At 38.7% G+C, this 24,206-nt stretch overlaps 1 pseudogene; it reads left to right on the top strand.

Annotated features, from left to right (window-relative positions):
• Positions 1-2,410: 2,410 nt before the first annotated feature.
• Positions 2,411-4,116, top strand: LOC112646041 (E3 ubiquitin-protein ligase RING2-like; annotated as a pseudogene).
• The last annotated feature ends 20,090 nt before the right edge of the window (positions 4,117-24,206 follow it).

The following is a 24,206-nucleotide window of genomic DNA, read 5'->3' as shown; positions in this document are numbered from 1 at the left end:
AGGTTTTATAGCTTGCCTAAGGTCACACAGCAAAGCCAGGACTAAAATCCAGGTCTTTGAATAGCAAATAGCAATCTCTTTATATTGGAAAGAACCTTAGTGATATTTAATTCTGAGCCCAAATGAGAAACTAGTTTGGAGAGGATGAATGACCTTCTCCAGCTCATCCGTCTGGCAGATTTGCTCACAGCAGAGGAAAGGCATTCAATCTCCACTCTTCACACTCTACCTTAAGGATCTGCCATGTTCAAAGTCACACATATACCTCGAGATATAGAAATTATTTGTATTAGTAATCATTTAGTAATTAGGCTGAGTAAACTGAAAAATACTGGTCCCATTCCTTCATCACAAACCTCCAAGGGACTCTCAAAATATCTCAGCTGTGCTAAAATATTGTACTGGAGAATGCTTAAAAACAGGCTGAAACCATTTTTAGATGGTGCTTGTGATATTTTTGTGGTGCTCAAATAGTACGTATTTTTCTGTAATTTGGACAGTAAAATGGACACTGTGGGGATTTTTTGACTGCTGTGCCTGGTGCCAAAGCAGATAAGCCCTAACAGAGCAAAATCCATGGACATTCAGGAAAGGAGGAAGCGAAAGAAACTTCTTTGATAGAAGTACAATGAATATTATTTTGATGTATGTTATGGAAAGTCAAGAAACATCATATTACTCCATTTGTTCAAAACGTTAACTAAAGCACTTACTTCATGCCAATCATTTGAATCACTTGAAATGTGTCAGACAAGTCCCATTTGCCCCTGTTGCTTTATCTTGAGCCATACAGCGTATAGGATTATTTGGCAGGGTTTTTTTTTAAGATTTATTTTTATTTATTTATGATAGACATAGAGAGAGAGAGCGAGAGAGGCAGAGACACAGGCAGAGGGAGAAGCAGTCTCCATGCCAGGAGCCCGACGCGGGACTCGATCCCGGGACTCCCGGATCGCGCCCCGGGCCAAAGGCAGGAGCGAAACCGCTGAGCCACCAGGGATCCCCCTTTGGCAGGGGTTTGGGCCGTGCAGCTCCCCAGCCACCACACTGTCCAGCTTCCACAATACCCACCCCCGCTGCCAGCTCCCTGGGCGGGCTAGACTTTCTCAGGAGTCACATGGCAGTAAAGCACAGGTCCCAGACCTGCACAATCCAACCCCCGAGGCCATTCCCAAAACGCCAACTCTTGAGTTTGCCACTCCACTTCCTCCACCCTTAATATAGTCTCTTTGAAATGATTTGTACTCTTCCAAATCATTATGGGGTGGGGGAGCTTGGTGAGGGGGCTGTAAATTTTATCCTTCACTTAGGGTTATCAATTGAGTAAATATATAGAATATGCAGCTAAATTTGTACATCAGATAAACAACAAATAATGGGGGGAGGTTACTTAAACTAAAAAATTATCAGTTAACAGAAATACAAATTTAACTGGGCATCCCATATGTTACGTGGCAATCCTACTTGTACTCCCTCTTTCCCCAGCTTTGCAACATAAAAGCCATCAGGAGCTCTCAAAGGATGGGGAGCCCAAGCTCAGGACACAGAGGCTTCTTGGATGGAGAAACAAAGAATATTAAAAATCTCTCACCTTTATTTGAGTCTTCCTATGGCAGTGAGACTAAAAGCACAAATGAATAGCTCAATAATTATCTTGCCACTGAAGCAAGGAGATAGCTAAGGGCAAGATTCTTTCTTTTTTTTTTTTTAATTGGAGTTCAATTTGTCAACATATAGTATAACACCCAGTGCTCATCCCGTCAAGTGCCCCCCTCAGTGCCCATCACCCAGTCACCCCCCCCCACCCCGCCCACCTCCCTTTCCACCAGCCCTTGTTCGTTTCCCAGAGTTAGGAGTCTCTCATGTTCTGTCTCAAGGGCAAGATTCTTAAAATACTGTCTCTGTGACAAGGCAAATTTAGGATTCGAACCTGGATTAGATTCTTGGCACTCACAGGTCCAGTCCTGAGACCTTTACAAATCCCCAAACTCATGAATATTACTACAGTGTAGTTTAGTTGAAAATTTTAAGTTATCCTTCAGATTCTCAATGATTCCTATATATACAGGATTTGAAAGTCAGTTATAAAACAGTCTTCCGGCTAAAAAACGATTATATGCCTCTTAGCTTTTCCTACATTTTAGTCACCAGATCTAGCACTGACTTTCACTTCAGGTCATTTTTTCATTAAGAAATATGTTTTGATGGGGTGGCTGGGTGGTTCAGTCAGTTAAGCGTCTACCTTTGGCTCAGATCATAATCTCAGGGTCCTTGGATTGAGTCCCACATAGGGCTCCCTGCTCAGCGGGGAACTTGCTTCTCCCTCACCCATTCCCCCTGCTTGTGCTCTCCGTCTACCAAATAAACAAATAAAATCTTAATTTAAAAAACAGAAATATGTTTTGATATCATGTGGCTGGTACCTGAGTCTGGATGTGGCAGTGGCCAGTGAGTCCTGGGCTGGGGGCAGGAGCCACAATGTCTCAGAATTCAACCATTAAGCAAAATATGGGAACTCTGTTTATATGAATTACAATGAACATCTCAGGTGGCAACAACAGATGGCTTAGAAATTGTAGTTTCATCTTCAAGACTACACAGTCAATTAATATACCCAATTTGTTTGGATATGTTGGAGAACACCATGATTGCAAAGGAGTGTTTACATAGCTTTTGGGCAGACTACACTATCACAGCCCTCAGAAGTGGCAATAAAGAACGTCCTGAGGTGCCTGGGTGGCGCAGTGGATTGAATGTCCACCTCTTGGTTTGGGCTCAGGTCTTGAACTCAGGGTCATGAGATTGAGCCCGAAGTCAGGCTCCATGCTGACCGTGGAGTCTGCTTGGGATTCTCTCTCCCTCTCCCTCTGCCTCTCCCACTCTCTCTCTCTTTCTCTATTAAAAAATAAATGTAAAAAAAAGAATATCTTACCTGTCGAAAAAAGCTAGTTTCTAAAAGATCACGAAGACCAGATTCAAATATTGATGCATTCATCAGCAAGATTTATCCAAGTCATGGAGAATATGAAGTTCATGGAGAGAGAGTACTAGCCATGATCAACAAGCACAATGATCAACAAGCACTCAGTCACAGCACGGATGAAGGACTGAAGATACTGTCCATGAACAGATCATTGCAAGGCAAGAAGCAGCACACTGAAAATGGAACTGGAGCAGAGGACAGTGGCGACAGTTCTTACTGTAGTGATGCTTCCACACACAGTGATCAGGAAGCAGGACCCAAAGATCTGGTCATTCCCAGCATCAGCTTGATAACAGCAATGCAACAGTGGCATTTGATCCAGTCCTAGATGGTGCTACTGAAACAGGAAGTATTCAGGTCTCCTCTCACACTAATGGAAAAAGATGACAGTCCACAGACCAGATATATAAAGGTTTGAGGTGATGCCACTGTTGATCACTTGTCAAGAATCTGGCTGTGAAGTCAGCTTTTGAAGAACTTTGAAGCAAAGGAAAACCAAACCAGATGAGCTGATGCATACCATTTACATAGTAACAGCCAATGGGGAAGTCACTGCATTAAATGGCTCTTTTTCTTTGGAACTGGTCTATGAATAATACTGGAAAGTGAGCAAACTCATGGAACTTTATTTTGTGCCCACAAAGGAGCACAAAGGACCTTTTACTAAAACCATGTCTGAGAAAGAACTTTTTTTTATAGCCTATTTCTTTAATATTAAAGATGCCATCCATGGCTTTACTTTTATGGACAGAATCTTGGATACATTGTTAGGTTTGCTTTATGAGCCAGGCTCATTTACACTATCAGAATCTTTTCTCCTTAATTTGAGATTTCCTCTTTTTTTTTTTTTAAGATTTTATTTATTTATTCAGGAGAGACACAAAGAGAGAGGCAGAGACATACGCAGAGGAGAAGGAGGCTCCCTGTGGGGAGCCCAATGTGGGACTCGATCCCAGGATTCCGGGAATCATGGCCTGAGCGGAAGGCAGACACTCAACCACTAAGCCACCCAAACGCCCTGAGATTTCCTTTTTGGAGGGAACTGTAATTATTTAGTACTTTTTCTTTCCTTTTAAAAATATATCTAAGTTGTATGATTTCACAAATTATTCCATTTTGGAACACCCTTCTGACCCAGCAATGCTTCATAGTTCTGTATTCTTTTTTTTTTTTTTCAAGATTTTATTTTTAAATAATCTCTACATTCAACATGGGGCTTCAACTCACAACCGTGAGATCAAGAGTCACATGTTCTACTGACTGAGCCAGACAGGAACCCCCTAGTTCTGTATTCTTTTTTTGTTTTTGTTTTTGTTTTTGTTTTTGTTTTTTTGTTTTTTTGGTTTTTTTTAATTTATTTTTTATTGGTGTTCAATTTACTAACATACAGAATAACCCCCAGTGCCCGTCACCCATTCACTCCCACCCCCCGCCCTCCTCCCCTTCTACCACCCCTAGTTCGTTTCCCAGAGTTAGCAGTCTTTACGTTCTGTCTCCCTTTCTGATATTTCCCACACATTTCTTCTCCCTTCCCTTATATTCCCTTTCACTATTATTTATATTCCCCAAACGAATGAGAACATATAATGTTTGTCCTTCTCCGACTGACTTACTTCACTCAGCATAATGCCCTCCAGTTCCATCCACGTTGAAGCAAATGGTGGGTATTTGTCATTTCTAATAGCCGAGTAATATTCCATTGTATACATAAACCACATCTTCTTTATCCATTCATCTTTCGTTGGACACCGAGGCTCCTTCCACAGTTTGGCTATCGTGGCCATTGCTGCTATAAACATCGCGGTGCAGGTGTCCCGGAATTTCATTGCATTTGTATCTTTGGGGTAAATCCCCAAAAGTGCAATTGCTGGGTCGTAGGGCAGGTCTATTTTTAACTCTTTGAGGAACCTCCACACAGTTTTCCAGAGTGGCTGCACCAGTTCACATTCCCACCAACAGTGTAAGAGGGTTCCCTTTTCTCCGCATCCTCTCCAACATTTGTGGTTTCCTGCTTTGTTAATTTGCCCCATTCTCACTGGTGTGAGGTGGTATCTCATTGTGGTTTTGATTTGTATTTCCCTGATGGCAAGTGATGCAGAGCATTTTCTCAGATGCATGTTGGCCATGTCTATGTCTTCCTCTGCGAGATTTCTCTTCATGTCTTTTGCCCATTTCCTGATTGGATTGTTTGTTTCTTTGGTGTTGAGTTTAAGAAGTTCTTTATAGATCTTGGAAACTAGCCCTTTATCTGATACGTCTTTTTCAAATATCTTCTCCCATTCTGTAGGTTGTCTTTGAGTTTTGTTGACTGTATCCTTTGCTGTGCAAAAGCTTCTTATCTTGATGAAGTCCCAATAGTTCATTTTTGATTTTGTTTCTTTTGCTTTAGCGATGTACCTTGCAAGAAGTTACTGTGGCCGAGTTCAAAAAGGGTGTTTCCTGTGTTCTTCTCTAGGATTTTGATGGAATCTTGTCTCACATTTAGATCTTTCATCCATTTTGAGTTTATCTTTGTGTATGGTGAAAGAGAGTGGTCTAGTTTCATTCTTCTGCATGTGGATGTCCAATTTTCCCAGCACCATTTATTGAAGAGACTGTCTTTCTTCCAATGGATAGTCTTTCCTCCTTTATCGAATATTAGTTGACCATAAAGTTCAGGGTCCACTTCTGGGTTCTCTAGTTCTGTATTCTTAAGTGAAGATTCTAGTTCTGTATTCTTAGGTGAAGACTCAATTGGCTATCCTTTTCCTTCACCTCAAAAGTTGTCTAGGCCTACAGAATGTTAAATAACATGTGTTTTGACTTTTCCTGGAGTCCTATATATTTATAGTTTCTTACATAAGCTATTGTATCTTTATGAAGACCAGGACTCAAATTTACTGGGCCTAAAAATTCTCATGTTATTATTTTCATGGTGTTTTCTTCCATAATACCTAATTTTTTGTTTTCATTTTTTAAGGCTTTTAAAAATAAATGTATTTAAATTCTATTAATTACCATATAATGTGTTATTGGTTTCAGAGGTAGAGGTCAGTGATTCATCAGTCATATATAACACCCAGTGCTCATCACATCACATGCCCTCCTTCATGCCCATCACCCAGTTACCCCACCCTCCCACCCCCTCCTCCCCAGTGATCCTCAGTTTGTTTCCTATGATTGAGTCTCTTATAGTTTGTCTCCCTCTCTGATTTTGTCGTTTTATTTTTTACTCTCTCTCCTACGATCCTCTGTTTTGTTTCTTAAATTCCACATATGAGATCATAGGATAATTGTCTTTCTCTGATTGTCTTAATTTGCTTAGCTCCTCTAGTTCCCTCCACATCATTGCAAATGGTAATATTTCTTTTTTTATGGAATATCTCATTTCTAAAAAAAGGTTCTTTATGAATTTAGGTCTATTTGTCATGCAATGTTATTTTTCCCCCATTTTTTCCCCTAAGATTTTGGATTTCTGATCCTGGGAAAGAGAAAACAAATAAAATGGCAACTTCTATGAAAACTTGATTTATTTACAGATTTCACTGAAGAAAGAAAAATTGAATTGGTCTTCTGAATTGGTTTTTTGTATTAGCTTTACTGTCACTGCAGTTCCTTTATTATGTGTTTGATGTTTTTTCCTATTAAAATATGGAAATATTTTGTGCTTTAGCCTTGACAAAAGGTACAAGATGTGGTCAAAGCTTTCCTAATTTTTTTCTTATTGGTATCCATGCAAGTTTGAAGAATAATATGGCACATGAAACTAACAATTGGGGGCGGAAGTTTGCTTCTGTTTGAAAAGTGTGTTCAGTATTTTGAGCAATCCTATCAGTTTATAAATTTGGTTCTCTGCTAATCACACTCAAGAGAAGCAAGTTAATGGAGCTTGAGCCTTGCCCTACTGAAAGATAACTCTGCAGAACAATGTCAGCAAGTAGAGTCACTTTGCTCTTCTTAATTTAGTTTTATATTGGGGACAGTGTTGGGCGTTGGCACCAGAGGGCTTTACGAAGACAGATCAGAAATAAGATTGGCTTATGTGTAATTTTTCATCACTGTCTTGATTCCAAGTTTATATTATCACAGTATTTACAAAGACTTGTTTGCACTGAGAAATTAACCTCAGAGAGGTGTGTGGTTTTTTTGTTTGTTTGTTTTTGTTTTGTTTTTTGTTTTTGTTTTTGTTAAGGATGAGTAGTCCTCCAGTAACACTGTAATTAAATAACCTGCCTAGTCACTGTAAATATTTATCTGTCATTTTTTACAGATTGGGGCCAGCTTGATATTTTAAATCTTCAGCCTGATATGGAAACTAAAAGGCTCATTGAATTTTTTAGCATTTTGGGGATCCCTGGGTGGCACAGCAGTTTAGCGCCTGCCTTTGGCCCAGGGTGTGATCCTGGAGTCCTGGGATCGAGTCCCACATCAGGCTCCCTGCATGGGGCCTGCTTCTCCCTCTGCCCGTGTCTCTGCCTCTCTCTCTCTCTCTCTCTCTGTGTCTCTCATGAATAAATAAATAACATCTTTAAAAATAAATAAATAAATAATTTTTTTACCATTTTATTGAGAATATTTAAAATGTTTTTTACAATTTTATTGGTAACCGGTGCCATGATATTTGATGACCACCAAAAATCAGGGGAAATTTGCATTCAGTTCCTTTTCTGGTGTAATGTTAAGTTGTATAGATTGTTAATGTATGTCTACTGAATATAACCCTGGTTTTGTGATATAACTGCTTAGATTTTATTGGTAACGTTAGATTAGTGGCTGCATTAAATAACTAAATTCCTTTTTTTTTTTTTTTTTTAATTTTTATTTATTTATGATAGTCACAGAGAGAGAGAGAGAGGCAGAGACACAGGCAGAGGGAGAAGCAGGCTCCATGCACCGGGAGCCCGACGTGGGATTCGATCCCGGGTCTCCAGGATCGCGCCCTGGGCCAAAGGCAGGCGCCAAACCACTGCGCCACCCAGGGATCCCAAATAACTAAATTCCTATTGTGATTAATGGAGAGTTTTGTTTTGTCTTTTTCTAAGAGGGATTGAGACAGCAAGAGAGAGCATGAGTTGAGGAGGAGTGGGGCAGAAGGAGAGGGAGAGGGAATTCCAGGCAGACTCCGTGTCCTGTATGGAGCCCACGTGGGGCTCGATCTCATGACCCTGAGATCATGACCTGAGCCAAAATCAAGAGTCAGATGCTGAACCACTAAGCCACCCAGGCACTTCTAGGTGCTAGGATTACTATAATAAAAAAATAATAACAACAAATATGGGTGAAGATGTGGATTGGAACCCGATATGTTGTTGATGAGAACATAAAATGGTGCAACTGACCACTTTGGAAAACAGTCTGGCAGTTTCTCCAAAGGTTAAATATACAGTCACCCTATGATGCAACAGTTGCACTCCTAAATCTATACCCCAAAGAAATGAAAACATACGTCCACACAAAAATTTGTACATGAATGTTCATATCAGCAATTTTCCTAATAGCCCAAAAGTGGAAATAAACCAAATGTCCATCAACAATGAATGAACAAATAAAGTGTGGTATATCCATACAATGAAATATTATCCAGCCATAAAAGAAAAGACATATTGGTACATGGACAACATGGATGAACCTTTAAAACACTATGCTAAAAAAAATAATAATAAAATAAAATAAAACACTATGCTTAGTGAAGGAAGCCAAACACAAAAGACCACATATTGTACAATTCCACTAATTTAAAATGTCCAGATTAGACAAATCTATAGAGACAGAAAGTAAGGCAGTGGTTGCTGAAGGCACGGCACAGAGGAATGGCAGAAGTAGATGCAAGGAAGGATAGCAGGTTTCTTTATAGAGTAATAAAAAGCTCCCAAATTGATTGTGGCAATGGATACACAACTCGGAATATTCTAAAAACCACTGAATTGTATACTTTAAAGAAGTAAAGTGTATGGTAGTGACTTACAGCTCACTACAGCTGTTATTAAAAAACAAAGCAAATTTCGGACCCCTGGATGGCTCAATCATTTAAGCATCCAGCTCTTGCTTTCAGCTCAGGTCCTCATCTCAGGATCATGAGATTAAGCCCTGAGTAGAGGTCCACACTCAGCATGGACTCTGCTTGAGATTCTCTGTCTCCCTCTGCCGATCCGCTCCAGTGCTTGCACACTCTCTATAAATAAGTAAATAGATAAGTAAATAAATACGTAAGTAAGTAAATAAATAAATAAATAAATAAAGTATTTTTTAAAAAATAAAGCAAGTTTTTATCACTTGTGACTAAATTTGAGGAGGAGTAGAGAAAACAAAAGAGCACTGAGATATAACACTGGGTGGTTGGTTAACTGAGTCATTAGCTAAGTGGCTTCTGAAACTTCACTAGTAAAACTGCAACCCTGGAAGGCACTCATGCAGAGTCAAATTATGAATGCTAAAGCCATTACAAATGCCCATAGTCGGGATCCCTGGGTGGTGCAGCGGTTTGGCGCCTGCCTTTGGCCCAGGGCGCGATCCTGGAGACCCGGGATCGAATCCCACGTCAGGCTCCCGGTGCATGGAGCCTGCTTCTCCCTCTGCCTATGTCTCTGCCTCTCTCTCTCTGTGTGTGACTATCATAAAAAAAAAAAAAAATGCCCATAGTCTACTTTCTTTGTGTCTTCAAATGAAAAAACTTCAAAATGCCTAAATAGCAAATAATGTAAAATGATAACAGTTGTTTTTTTTAAAAATGATTGTATTTATTTATTAGAAAGAGAGAACAGGTGGAGGGAAGGGGCAGAGGGAGAAGCAGACTCTCCACTGAGCAGGGACTCCAATAGGGACTCCATCCCAGGACCCTGAGATCATGAGCTGAAGGCAGATGCTCAACCACCTGAGCCACCCAGAAGCGCCAGTAGTAGCTGTTTTTTAAAGACTATTTTTTAAATGAAATCTTTAATAATGATACCTAATATTCCATGATAAAGAAGCTGTAATTTCATATTTGCTCAAGTATTGATTTGACTTAGCCAATATGACACCAATCTTGGATAAAGTATGCAAACAACTTAATTTCATTTCCTCATTAATCAAAACTGATGAGGGAAAAATCAATGAGATGTTATAAGCTGTTCAAAGAATCCCCCAAACCACATATACATAAGATTATCAAAAATGATGAAATAAATTTGATTAAATTTAATCGACTATGTGGAGGCCTCCTAAGCCTTAGCATCACAAACCCAATTGCATGGTTGTAGAATTGCAAGGGCCAAAGAGGAACTGATCTGACTTGAGATTTCTTTAATCTAGCTTCCTGTAGTTGGTAAGTTTGGAAAAGACAGTATTATTTTCAAAAATCATTTAAGAATTTCACAAGACTAGGGCACCTGGGTGGCTCAGTGTTTGAGTGTCTACCTTTGGCTCAGGTCATGATCCTGGGATCGAATCTCCATCAGGCTCCCTGCTGGGAGCCTGCTTCTCCCTCTGCCTATGTCTCTGCCTCTTTATCTCTCTGTATCTCTCATAAGTAAATAAATAAAAGCTTTAAAAAAATAACCTACTAAATTATAATACCTCATGTTGACAAAGATGCCCTGAAATGGGCACTTTTTGTGTTTTTAGTGACATTTATATTTATATAAGCCTTCAGGGATAAAAATTGGCAATTTGGGGATCCCTGGGTGGCGCAGCGGTTTAGCGCCTGCCTTTGGCCCAGGGCGCGATCCTGGAGACCGGGGATCGAATCCCACATCGGGCTCCCGGTGCATGGAGCCTGCTTCTCCCTCTGCCTGTGTCTCTGCCTCTCTCTCTCTGTGACTATCATAAATAAATAAAAATTAAAAAAAAACATATAAAAAAATTGGCAATTTGTATCACGGGCAACAAGAAGGCTCATGTTTTATGACTCACTTCTGGAAATATCTCACTTTGGAGATAATTCAACCTAAAGAAAGATCATATGCATAAAGGTAGTGAAAATTTGGAAGGAATTTGAGATAGAGTGGTTATTTTTTTTTACAGATTTTATTTATTCATTAGAGACACAGAAAGAAAGAGAGAGAGAGAGAGAGAGAGGTAGAGACACAGGCAGAGGGAGAAGCAGGCTCCATGCCAGGAGCCCGATGTGGGACTCAATCCCGGGACTCCAGGATCACACCCCTGGGCCAAAGGCAGGCGCTAAACTGCTGAGCCACCCAGGGATCCCAAGACAGAGTAAGGTTAAATAAAATAAAGGACAGTTGTTGTGGGGAATTAAACAATTCTATGGGCACCTAGTGAGAGCTCGGTACATTTTAGATACAGCAATTATTATTATTATTGCTGTTATTATTATTATGGTAATTGTACTCAATATGAAGATTATGTATCATTAAAAATTATCATTGTCAAGTCTATGGAGAACAATGTGTCCTACAGTATAATCATGCAAAAATATATAATATTAAAATATTGTAAATTAATTTACAAGATGACCATGGATGTGTTGGGATACTAGAGTAAGGGTAATTCTTTTTATTTTCTTGTGTTTTCCAAACTCTTAATAATATTGTTTAACATATATATATGTTTATATATATAGAATATAGAATATAATATATATAATGTATTTTATATATGATATATAAATATACAATTTAAATTACAAAGTAAATTATATATAATTTAAATATATAGGGCAGCCCCGGTGGCGCAGCGGTTTGGCACTGCCTGCAGCCCGGGGTGTGATCCTGGAGACCCAGGATCAAGTCCCATGTCGGGCTCCCTGCGTGGAGCCTGCTTCTCCCTCTGCCTCTCTCTCTCTCAATCTCTCTCTCTGTCTATGAATAAATAAATAAAATCTTTTTTAAAAATTTAAATGTATATAAATACTCTATATATAATTTAAAAATAAATTTAAAACATTTTCAGCCCATTATTCATATATATAGCCTCAAGTCCAAATTTTAAAAGCCATATACATCTCCCAAAGTTAATATTATCAAAATGTTCAGAACCTAGTAAAGAGATGTTTGGAGGTATTTTGAGTTTGTCACACACTCGATTGTGATATTCATAATATGAAGAATAAAGTTACTGTCTAAGAATTACACCAGTAAACATTAACAAAATGAAAGCTATCTATACAAAAAAACCTAGCTTAGTACACTTTTTGAAATTTTAATGGAGGTTTGAGAAACACCTGAATCCAAATAAAGTGACTATAAACAAGTTGTAAATGGAGATGAAAAAGCTGTAGCTGAATTAACTTATTGAGAATTGGACAAACTAGAATAGCAGGGATGTACGGGCTAGGTTAGTAGTTCAAACTTAAGAAAGGCACTTACAAAAAAAATCTTTAAAAAAAAAGAAAGAAAGGCACTTAAATCTTGTAAAGGAAAAATTATGACCCTCAAATGTTGACCTATATTATTTTTATTATGATGTTACATAATTACATACAAACAGAAAGCTAGATATAAACACCTTATTCTGGTTTTTGTACCATTCTTTATGTATTTATTCATATATTTATTGAAATGTCACAGAAGTGATTTCATTACAATGACATAAGTAACTGTACAGACTGACTCCAAGTACAGAGTCAAGTTGCCAAAAATCAGAACATGAGGAGCATGCAGTTCCTTAACACCTGTGCACGTGTGCACTCTTGCCCACAACCATCCGTGCTCCAACAATCACAGCACTATGTTCAGACATATCCCCGAGAACTTTTCCCTGGCTTCTGTCAAGTCCTGGGGATGAGAAGAGGTAAATGATCAATGAAAAGAAGCTAGGATGGCTCGACACATCTCTGTTCTGCCAACAACTCACAGAAGGCTGGATATGGAACACTGAGGCAGTATTTCCTTATCCATGCATTATTCTTTTTTTTTTAAGATTTTATTTATTTATTCATGAGACACAGAGAGAGAGAGAGAGGCAGAGACACAGGCAGAGGGAGAAGCAAGGCTCCACGCAGGGAGCCCGAGGTGGGACTCAATCCCAGGTCTCCAGGATCACGTCCTGGGCCGAAGGCGGCACTAAACCGCTGAGCCACCCGGCTGCCCCATCCATGCATTATTCTTACAGCAGCTTATACAGGTATAAAACCAAAGCAGATTTTAAAATTAAATGTAATTGTATAAAATAAGTGAGATTCAAATGAATATTTAAATAATTTAATACAATAGGTGATGTTTTCTGAAAAGGAAATTCAAATCAAACCCACGAGATGGCATTTCCTATCCACTAGAATGGCTAACATTAAAAACAATGACAAGGAAACAGAGCAACTGAAACAATTGTTGGCCGGAAGTGGAGAAACTGAAACAATCATACATTGTTGGAAAATGTAAAATGGTAAAACACTTTGGAAAATGTGGCAGCTTCTCATAAAGTTAAATATCATCTACATTATGACCCCGCAATTTCACTCCTAGATACTTTCCAGAAAAGAAATGAAAATACATGTTTCTTAGATTTCTTCTCTTTTCCCCCATGTTCATTTTTTTTTGTCTCTTAAATTCCACATATGAGTGAAATCATATAGTGTTTGTCTTTCTCTGACTGACTTTACTTAACATGATACTCCCTAGCTCCATCCACATCATTACAAATGGCAAGATTTCATTCTTTTGTATGGCTGAGTAATATTCCATTGCATATATATACAACATCTTCTTTACCCATTCATCAGTTTATGGACATTTGAGCTCTTTCCATAATTTGGCTATTGTAAAAAAACACTGCTATAAATATAGGGATGCATGTATTTTTGTATTCTCTGGGTAAATATCTAGTAGTGCAATTGCTGGATCATAGTGTAGTTCTACTTTTAACTTTCTAGTTTTAACTTTCTAATTTTTTTAGATTTTACTTCTTTATTCATGAGAGACACACAGAGAGAGGCAGAGACATAGGCAGAGGTAGAAGCAGGCTCCATGCAGGAAGCCCAATGTGGGACTTGATACCAGGCCCTGAGCTGAAGGCAGATGCTCATCCATGGAGCCACCCAGGTGCCCCTATTTTTAAATATCTAAAAAATTTTGGATAAGTTTTATATTATATAATAATAGTTTTTTCTTTCAAATTCCACTTGCCCTTATCAAAAGTATATACAAAACGCCTTTTTTCCCCACAATTAACTGAAGTCTAGGTAAAATTGCCTTCATAATTAAGGTTAAGTACCATATTATACTCAAAAATATCTCACTATGCTAGCTAAATAAGGCATAAAAACCTATAAAGCAAAGTGTAATAAAAATTTATGATAAAATGCAGCTACCATACATATTAATAAGCAGGTAAACAGGTGATTATTAGCTGGATTTAGATTTTTTTTCAAAGGCTTTATTTATTCATGAGAGACACAGAGAGACACACAGAGAGTGTCTCTTAACATCCAAATTACCTGAGTTCCTCAAATCCTCACACTTTTAAATTTTTTAATTTAAATTCAATTAACTAACATATAATGTTTCCTGTGATTAAGAGTCTCTTACAGTTTGTCTCCCTCTCTGATTTTGTTTTGCTTTTTTTTTCCTCTCTTCCCCTATGATGTTTTGTTACTTAAATTCCACATATGAGATCATGTAATAATTGTCTTTCTCCAATTGACTTATTTCACTTAACATAATACCCTCTAGTTCCATCCACATTGTTGCAAATGGCAAGATTTCATTTTTTGTTGATGGCTGAGTAGTATTCCAAAATATATAAATAAATAAATAAATAAATAGCTCACATCTTCTTTATCCATTCACCTGTCGACAGACATCTGGGCTCTTTCCATCATTTGGCCATTGTGGACATTGATGCTATAAACATTGGGGTACAGGGGTCCCCTTGGTCACTAGACTTGTACCTTTGGAGTAAATACCCAGTAGTGCAATTGCTAGTCATAGAGTAGCCCTATTTTCAACTTCTTGAGGAACCTCTGTACTGTTTTCCAGAGTGGCTGCACCAATTTGCACTCCCACCAATGGTATAAGAGGATTCCCTTTTCTCCATATCCTTGCCAACACCTGTTGTCTCTTGTGTTGTTAATTTTGGCCAAATAATGTATTTTTAAAGTACTATGTTTCCCAAAAAAAAAAAATAGTGAGAAAAGTGGACTCATTTTTTCAGTTTTGCATGTTTCTCTAATGTCTGGTTTAATACAAGACAGCTGGATTTTCATATCAGTATTCAATCTGTTGTGATACCACACTTCATGTAGGCTCTGGAAAATTCCACTCTACACTAGTGAGAAAATGAGAGCAGCAGATAACATCTTTAACATTGTCATTGAAATAGTTTTCACCTTGTGGATCCCCTTTGTTCACAGTTTGGAAACTACTGACCTAAGCCCTTAGACACATCTAAATTTAGATGGCGTCAATAAAATTAAAAAAGAAAAAACTGGATTATACCTTTTTAAAAATAGTTTTATTTATGAACAGTTATCTGTTAAAATGTAGAGTGAAGTATGCCTGAATGATGGGAAATCTACAGTATGTACTTAAAATTGTCTCTTACAAAATGGGTTTATTATTCAGGCACTCATATAGCATTATTTGGTACTGCTGGTCCAATACCAGAAATCTAGTTTTCTGTTGTTACTTGCTTTTTAAAAAAAAAATTATTGGGCAGCCCTGGTGGCTCAGCGGTTTAGTGCCGACTTCAGCCCAGGGCATGATCCTGGAGACCCAGGATCGAGTCCCAGGTCCAGCTCCCCTCATGGAGCCTACTTTCTCCTTCTGCCTGTGTCTCTGCCTCTGTGTGTGTGTGTGTGTGTGTGTATGTATATCATGAATAAATAAATAAAATATTTAAAAATAATTCATTTACATATTAATTTGAGAGAGAGAGAAAGCATGAGTATGGGAGGGGAGGGACAGAGGGGAGGGGAAAGGAGAGAGAGAATCTCAAGCAGACTCCAAGCTGAGTGCAGAGCCAATGTGGGGCTCGATCCCACCACCCTGAGACTATTACCTGAGCCAAAACCAAGAATCAGATGCTTTTTAAAATTTTTTTTAAGTAGGGGATCCCTGGGTGGTGCAGCGGTTTAGCGCCTGCCTTTGGCCCAAGGCTCGATCCTGGAGACCCAGGATCGAGTCCCACGTCGGGCTCCCGGTGCATGGAGCCTGCTTCTCCCTCTGCCTATGTCTCTGTCTCTCTCTCTGTGTGTGTGACTATCATCAATAAATAAAAATTAAAAAAAAATTTTAAGTAAATTTATTTTTTATTGGTGTTCAATTTGTCAACATACAGAATAACACCCAGTGCTCATCCGGTCAGGTGCCCACCTCAGTGTTCGCCACCCAGTCACCCCCAACCCCTGCCCTCCTCCCCTTCTACCACCCCTAGTTCGTTTCCCAGAGTTAGCAGTCTTTATGTTCTGTCTCCCTTTCTGAAATTTCCCACACATTTCTTCTCCCTTCCCTTATATTCCCTTTCACTATTATTTATATTCCCCAAATGAATGAGAACATACACTGTTTGTCCTTCTCCAATTGACTTACTTCACTCAGCATAATACCCTCCAGTTCCATCCACGTCGAAGCAAATGGTGGGTATTTGTCGTTTCTAATGGCTGAGGAATATTCCATTGTATACATGAACCACATCTTCTTTATCCATTCATCTTTCGATGGACACCGAGGCTCCTTCCACAGTTTGGCTATTGTGGACATTCTGCTATAAACATCGGGGTGCAGGTGTCCCGGTGTAAGAATCAGATGCTTAACGGACTGAGCCACCCAGGTGCCTCCATTGTTACTTGTATTTTAAGCTTTGTTTAGCTCTTAAAGAAAAGCTGTTTATGGCACTATTGACTTCAAATAAGTTCATAGGCTTGATTTCCAACTTTAAAAATCACAATTAGTTTTATAAGAAACTGTCATATTGTCTTTCAAACTGACTGTACCATTTTATATTCCCACCAGCAATGAATGAGAATTCCTATTGTTCCACATCCTCACCAACACTTGGTGTGGTCAGAGTTTTGAAACTTAGCCATTCTAATAAGCTTGCAGTCATGTGTCATTGTTTTAATCTGCAATTCTCTAATGATGTATCATGTTGAGCATATATTTTTTTTACTTTGTTTTTTATTAAGTAGGCTCGACACCCATTGTGGGTCTTTAACTCACGACCCTGACGTCAAGAGTCACAGGTTCTATCAGAGTCAGCCAGGTGCCCCTTGAACATATTTTCTTTTTTTCTTTTTTTAAGATTTTATTTATTTACTCATGAGAGACACAGAGAGAGAGAGAGATGCAGAGACACAGGCAGAGGGAGAAGCAGGCTCCATGTAGGGAGCCCGATGCGGGACTCCATCCTGGGTCTCCAGGATCATGCCCTGGACCGAAGGCAGCGCCAAACTGCTGAGCCACCCGGGCTGTCCTTGAACATATTTTCTTTTCTTTTCTTTTCTTTCTTTCTTTCTTTCTTCTTTCTTTCTTTCTTTCTTTCTTTCTTTCTTTCTTCTTCTTCTTCTTCTTTTTTTTTTTTAGATTTTATTTATTTACTCATGTGAGACAGAGAGAGAGAGAGAGAGAGAGAGAGGCAGAGACACAGGCAGAGGCAGAAAGAGGCTCCACACAGGGAGCCAGATGAGGGACTTGATTCCAGGCCCCCAGGACCACACCCTGGACTGAAGGCGGCGCTAAACCGCTGAGCCACCCAGGCTAGAACACATTTTCATATGCATTTTTGCCATTTGTATATTTTCTTTGGTGAGGTATCTGTTCAGATCTTTTGCCCACTTTAAAAAAAAAGATTTTGTTTATTTGACAGAAAGAGAGAGCACAAGCAGGGTAAGCAGCAGGCAAAGGCAGAGGGAGAAGCAGGCTCCCTGCAGGACTCGATCCCAGGACCCTGAGATCATGACCTGAGCTGAAGGCAGATGCTTAACCAACTGGGTCACCCAGGTGCCCCCTTTTGCCCACTTTTAAGCAGACTGTTAATTTTCTTATTGTTGAGTTTTTAAAGTTATTTGTATATTTTGGATACCAGTTTTTTATCAAATAGCAAGTTCTGCAAAGATTTTCTCCCAGTCTATGGTATGCTTTTTCATTCTCTCAACAGTGTCTTTCACAGAGCAGGAGTTTTTAATTTTAATAAAGTCCAAAATCAAATTTGTCTTTCATAGATCATGCTTTTGATGTTGTATCTAAAGATTTTTCATCTATATTATCTTCTAGGAGTTTTATAGTTTTGCCAGAGGTTGGGGAAGGGAAGGACAGATATGTGGAGTGGGGGGATTTTTAGGGCAATGAAACTATTCTCTGGGATTCAATAATGATGGACACATGTCGTCATTTGTGAAAACACACAGACTATACTACACAAAGAGTGACCCCTAATGTAAACTATTGGACTTTAGATAATAATAATGTATCAGTACTGGCTCATCAATGTAACAAATGCATGACACTAATACAAGATGCAAATCCAGACGAAACAGTGAGCGGTTTGTGGAAACTTTCTATACTTTCCCATCAATTTTCCATAAGCCTAAACAGCTCAAAAATAAACTCTATTAATTTTTTAAATTACATCTACCCCCCAAAACTACTACAAAATAATCAAGTATTACAGAATGAAATTACTAGGGACACCTGGCTGGCTCAGTACGTGGAGCATGCAACCCTTGATCTCAGGGTTTTAGACTGAAGCCCCACGTTGGGTATAGAGATTACATAAAAATAAAAAATCTTTTAAAATGAAATTAAATTCAAGTGAGGCTTTGTTTGTTCATGATTATCAGAACTCATATTTTACCAATACTATGCACAGGCAATTCTTAAAAGCCCAATCTGAAAGGATCAACTCTATCTTCATGGAATTGTTCTGTTCACTTTAAGATATGATTAGGATTGTGGCATATGGAAATCTTCATGAAAATGATTATCTAATCCAATTTGTGCTGAAATTGGGAGCAGAGAGTTTGTTCATGAAGTATTTACTACTTCATTTGCTGTTATAAACTGTTGCCAGTGATATTTACAAAGCAAAAGCCTCACTCTAAAGCTACTTGCCGTGAAAGGTGGTAGCTGGGGCACAAGCTGTTGGCATGCCTCAGTTGTAGGTACTGAATGGGGCACATTTGTCCATCCTCCCTCTCTGTTCCTGAGCCACCCAGGGATCCCCTAAAATATTTTTTTTAATACAAAGATTGGTAGAAAAGATTTTTAAATTTTTTTACTTTTAATTTTTAAAGATTTATTTATTTATTTATTATTTGAGAGAGAGAGAGAGTGAGCAAGCCAGCACACAGAGGGAGAGAGAGAAGCAGACTTCCTGCTGAGTGGTGAGCCCAACTGGGGTCATGATCCCATGACCCCAGTGGAAGGCAGATGCTTAACTGGTTGAGCCACCTAGGCATGGCTAGAATAGATGAGCAGGGAGCCTGATATGGGGCCTGATCCCAGGACCCTGAGATCATGATCCAAACTGAAGGCAGACTGAGTCACCCAGGCGCCCCAAGAATAGTTTTTAAAAAGATTTTATGTATTTATTCATGAGAGACACACACAGAGGGGCAGAGACATAGGCAGAGGGAGAAGCAGGTTCCCTATGGGGAACATGTGTGCGTCTCTCATGAATAAATAAATAAAATCTTTATTTTAATTTTTATTTTTTATTTATTTTTTAAAAGATTTTATTCTTTTATTTTTTTATTTTAAAAATATTTTATTTATTTATTCATGAGAGACACAGAGAGAGAGAGAGGCAGAGACACAGGCAGAGGGAGAAGCAGGCTCCATGCAGGGAGCCCCACATGGGACTCGATCCCGGGTCTCCAGGATCACACCCTGGGGTGAAGGCGGCGCTAAACCACTGAGCCACCCAGGCTGCCCCAATCTGGGGCATATATTTTGATTAGATAGTTTTATCCTTCTATGTTTAAAGCAATTGCTCAAAGGGAAACACTTATTTTTACCATTTTGTTATTTGTTTTAGTACGTATCACACAAAATTTTATGTATTATAGCTTTTTTCATTCCTCATCTCCTTTGTTATGGCTTTCCGTTATGTTTAATTTTTTGTAGTGACACTTTTGATTCCCTTCTCTTTTCCTTTTGTATTCTATAAATATTTTCTTTGTGGTTACCATGAGGATTGCATATCATAAAATTGTAACAATCTATTTCAAATTGATACTATCTTGACTTCAATCACACATATAGGCTTCTTTTATGAAGCTGGTTTCTTGCAAGTGATGGTTCATAACAATTAAAAACTGCACTTGATACAACTAATGCTATTTGTTATTAATATCACAAATTACATCTTTATGTATTGGAAACCCATTGACATAGATTTATAATTATCCCCATGCATGTCTCTTAAATCTTGTAGAATATAAAAAATATAAAAAATATAAAAATTATAGTAACACTGGCTTTTATATTTGCCCATGTATTTGCCATTTACAGAGACCTTTAAATCTTTATATGGCTAAAAGTTAGTCTAGAATCCTTTCATTTTAACCTAGAGGGCTCTGCAGCATTTATTGGAAGACAGATCCAATAAATGGTAATGACCTCCCTTAGCTTTTATTCATCTGGGAATGTCTTATTTTTTCCCTCATTTTTGCTGGATATAGAGTTCTCAGTTGACAGAATTTTTTTAAATTTTTATTTGTTTATGATAGTTACAGAGAGAGAGGCAGAGACATAGGCAGAGGGAGAAGCAGGCTCCATGCACCGGGAGCCCGATGTGGGATTCGATCCCGGGTCTCCAGGATCGCGCCCTGGGCCAAAGGCAGGCACTAAACCGCTGCGCCCCTCAGTTGACAGATTTTGTTTGTTTAAAGCACTTTAAGTACATAATTCCACTCACTCTGGGCCTCCAAAGTTCTTGCCAAGAAATTGGCTGCAAATTTTGTTAAGATTCTATTTTTAAGTAATCTCTGCACACGTTGTGGGGCTCCAACCCACAACACTGAGATCAAGAGTCTCATGTTCTACCAATTGAGCCAGTTAGGTGCCCCAGCTCAAACTTTATTGAGGATCTCTTGTACATGATGAATCACTTTTCTCTTGCTGCTTTCAAGATTCTTGGTCTTTTCTTTTCATAGTTTGATTACAATGTGTTTTTGGTGTTGTCTCTTTGGGTTTAATCCTATTTGGAGTCATTGAGATTGTTGGACTTGTAGGTCCATGTATTTTCTCAAATTTTTGAAGTTTTTAGTCATTAATTCTTCAAATAATCTCTGCCTCTTTCTTCCTCATTTCTCCTTCTAGAACTCCCATAATGCATATGAGTCCATTTGATGATGCCCACATGTTCCTTCAGCTCTGTTCACATTTCTTCACTTTTCACCTCAGGATAATTTCATATGTCCTATCTTCAAGTTCACTGATTCTTTGCCTGCTCAAGATCTGCTGTTGAGCTCCTCTATTTTTAAATTGTTACTTATTTTTTAGCTCAAAAAAATTTTAGTTCCTTTTTGTAATTCCTTTTTGTTGATATTCTCATTTTGTGCACATATAATATTCATGATTTCCTTTAGCTTTTTGTGTTTTTATTTAGCTCTTTCAGGGTACTTAAAGATAATTTAAAAAAAAAAAGGTCTTTGTCTAGTAAGTCTGATGCCTGTCCTTTTTCAGGGATGGTTTCTGTCAATTTATTTTCTTCCTTTAAATGGATCATATTTTCCTGTTTCTTTGTATGTTTTGTAATTTTGTTGATGTTGTTGAAAATTGGGCATTTGAAAGAATCCATCTCTCCTAGTCTTTGCAGACTGGCATCACATTCAAGCAACCCTTCTCTAATTATTCGGCTCTTCTCTAGACCTTGAGATCAGCTCAAGGTGAAAGCTCAAGGTATTTTCATGTCCCTTTGAGTATGTGTCTTCCCTCAACTTGTGTGGCTTTACTAATTCCCCTGTATACATGGCTACTTTTGAAAGTCTTAATTTTCCAGAGTCTCATCCAGCTTCTCATGGCTCTAGATAATCTGTTGTACATCTCCACCTGTAATGTCTTCCCTCAGGCATCTGTGGGTCTGTAATCCCTCTGCAGGTTTCTTGAGCAGTGCTTACCACTTTTCTATCTAAGCTTTGGGTTAGACAAAGCAGATACAAATTCTTCAGCCCCCAGGCAGATCAAATGTTACAAGTAAGTTCTGTTCTGCTCCCTCTGGTTTCAAAGGAAGGAATTGTGGACTGGGCTGCTGCCTCTTTCAGGCCAATATTATTGCTATGCCATGAAAGCTGTGGGGCAAGACTGAGTAAAAACAGTACAAAATTTTCAATGTTTTTGAATGTGGCTTTTTCTTGATTGGATATTTACGTTGTTTGCCAGAATTCCTATAAGGTTTTTGTTTTTGTTTTTTGCTTGTTTGTTTGAATGTCTTCTGTGGGAACAAGAGTTTGGAGCTTCCTAGTCTACTATCTTGCTCATGTCACTTTTGGTGTCTTCATTTTGCCCTTTGCTCCAATACCACCTCCTCAAAATGAACTTCTTTGTTTTTTAAGGTTTTATTTATTTATTCATGAGAGACAGAGAGAGAGAGAGAGGAAGAGGCACATGCAGAGGGAGAAGCAGGCTCCATGCAGGGAGCCCGACATGGGACTTGATCCTGGGTTTCCAGGATCACGCCCTGGGCTGAAGGTGGCGCTAAATCGCTAAGCCACCCAAAATGAACTGCCCAAAATGAACTTCTTTGTCTAAAATATCACATTCATAACATTTTCACGCTTCATATATCTTAATTGCACTTATCACTGAGAGAGCATATACTACATATTTTTTTTATTGTCTGCCTCTTCTAGAATATAAAATTCATAAGAGCAGGGACTTTATCCTGAAAGTCTAAAACAATATCTGGTATATGGTAGATGTTTAGTAAATATATGCCAAATGAATTAATGAGGTTTAAATTATTTAAATTTTCCTCATTTTCATTAACAGTTTTTAAAGGTTTTAGTTGTTTGTACATACATATATGTATTTATTTAACAGGCATTTCTTTTATACCCACTGTGAATAGGAAATGGAGGTATGGGCAAAGGTGTTTCTAATCTTACAGGGGAGCTAGACAAATACAAAAGTAATGCAAATGCATGAATAAATGAGGAAGCGAAAGAGGTGTTGAATATAAGCCATAGTCAGCTCTGAGTTTGCGAATGAGTGTCACAAGTCTCATCAGAGGGATATCAGAGACAAGAGCAAGCTCTGCTATGGCCCAAAGGCAGACACAGGGAGTCACTCCACCATAGGCCTTGGGCAGGCCATATGACCTGGCTGAATCTCCATTTCTCTTTCCTCTACCTTATGAGGTGGTTGCAATAATTCATTAGAAAGTAATGAGATAGGGACACCTGGGTGGCTCAGTGGTTGAGCATCTGCCTTCGGCTCAACATGTGATCCTGTGGTTCCGGGATCAAGTCCTGCACTCAGCTCCCTGCAGGGAGCCTGCTTCTCCCTCTGCCTGTGTCTCTTCCTCTTTCTCTCTCTCTCTCTCTCTCTCTCTGTGTCATGAATAAATAAAATCTTTAAAGTAAATAAATAAAATCTTATTGCAATGATATCATCAGAATTCATTCAGAGCTCTGAGGCAAGATAGCAAAGACAGATCGTAGCACCTGCTTTTAAACATCATCTCAGAAGCTAGACTTGTTTAGCAATCTATGAACTGACAAGTAAGGGGTTTATGTAAAGGGGCATAGTAAAATGGAAGAAACAATTATCTAAGGGTCAGAAGATCTCATTCTTAGCCTGGCTCTGCTTTTTATTAGTTATACAACCTCCAGGAAGTTGTTAAACTGTTTTGTCATCTGGAAAACTGGGACAGTAATATTTCACCGGGTTCTTATAAAGACGAAGAAACATAATATATGACTTTGATTGTTGTATCTAAATCCATTCCCTACCCTAGAAAGATCAATGACTCCTTGGAAGAAATGGCTGATTCCAGGTCTGTGGCATACAATGTATAAGATGAGCCTGGATGAAAATTAAATAAATAAATAAATAAATAAATAAATAAATAAATAAATAAATAAGAGCCTGGATGGACACTGTGGTTCACCAGAAAACAAGACTACTAGGTTAATGCCAATAGAATGTAGGAATCACATGAAGGAGCTCCCACTGGCCAAAGACTGAACAATTTGAGTATTGAAAAAGAATAAAAATGGGGACGCCTGGGTGGCTCAGTGGTTGAGCATCCGCTTTGGCTCAGGGCATGATCCTGGGATCTGGGATCGAGTCCCACATTGGGCTCCATGCATGGACCCTGCTTTTCCCTCTACCTAAGTGTCTCTCTCTCTGTGTGTGTGTGTGTGTGT

This window comes from Canis lupus, chromosome 6 (assembly GCF_003254725.2).
Source record: "Canis lupus dingo isolate Sandy chromosome 6, ASM325472v2, whole genome shotgun sequence".
NCBI classification, from domain to species: domain Eukaryota; kingdom Metazoa; phylum Chordata; class Mammalia; order Carnivora; family Canidae; genus Canis; species Canis lupus.
This window is presented reverse-complemented; position numbering and strand designations above follow the sequence as displayed.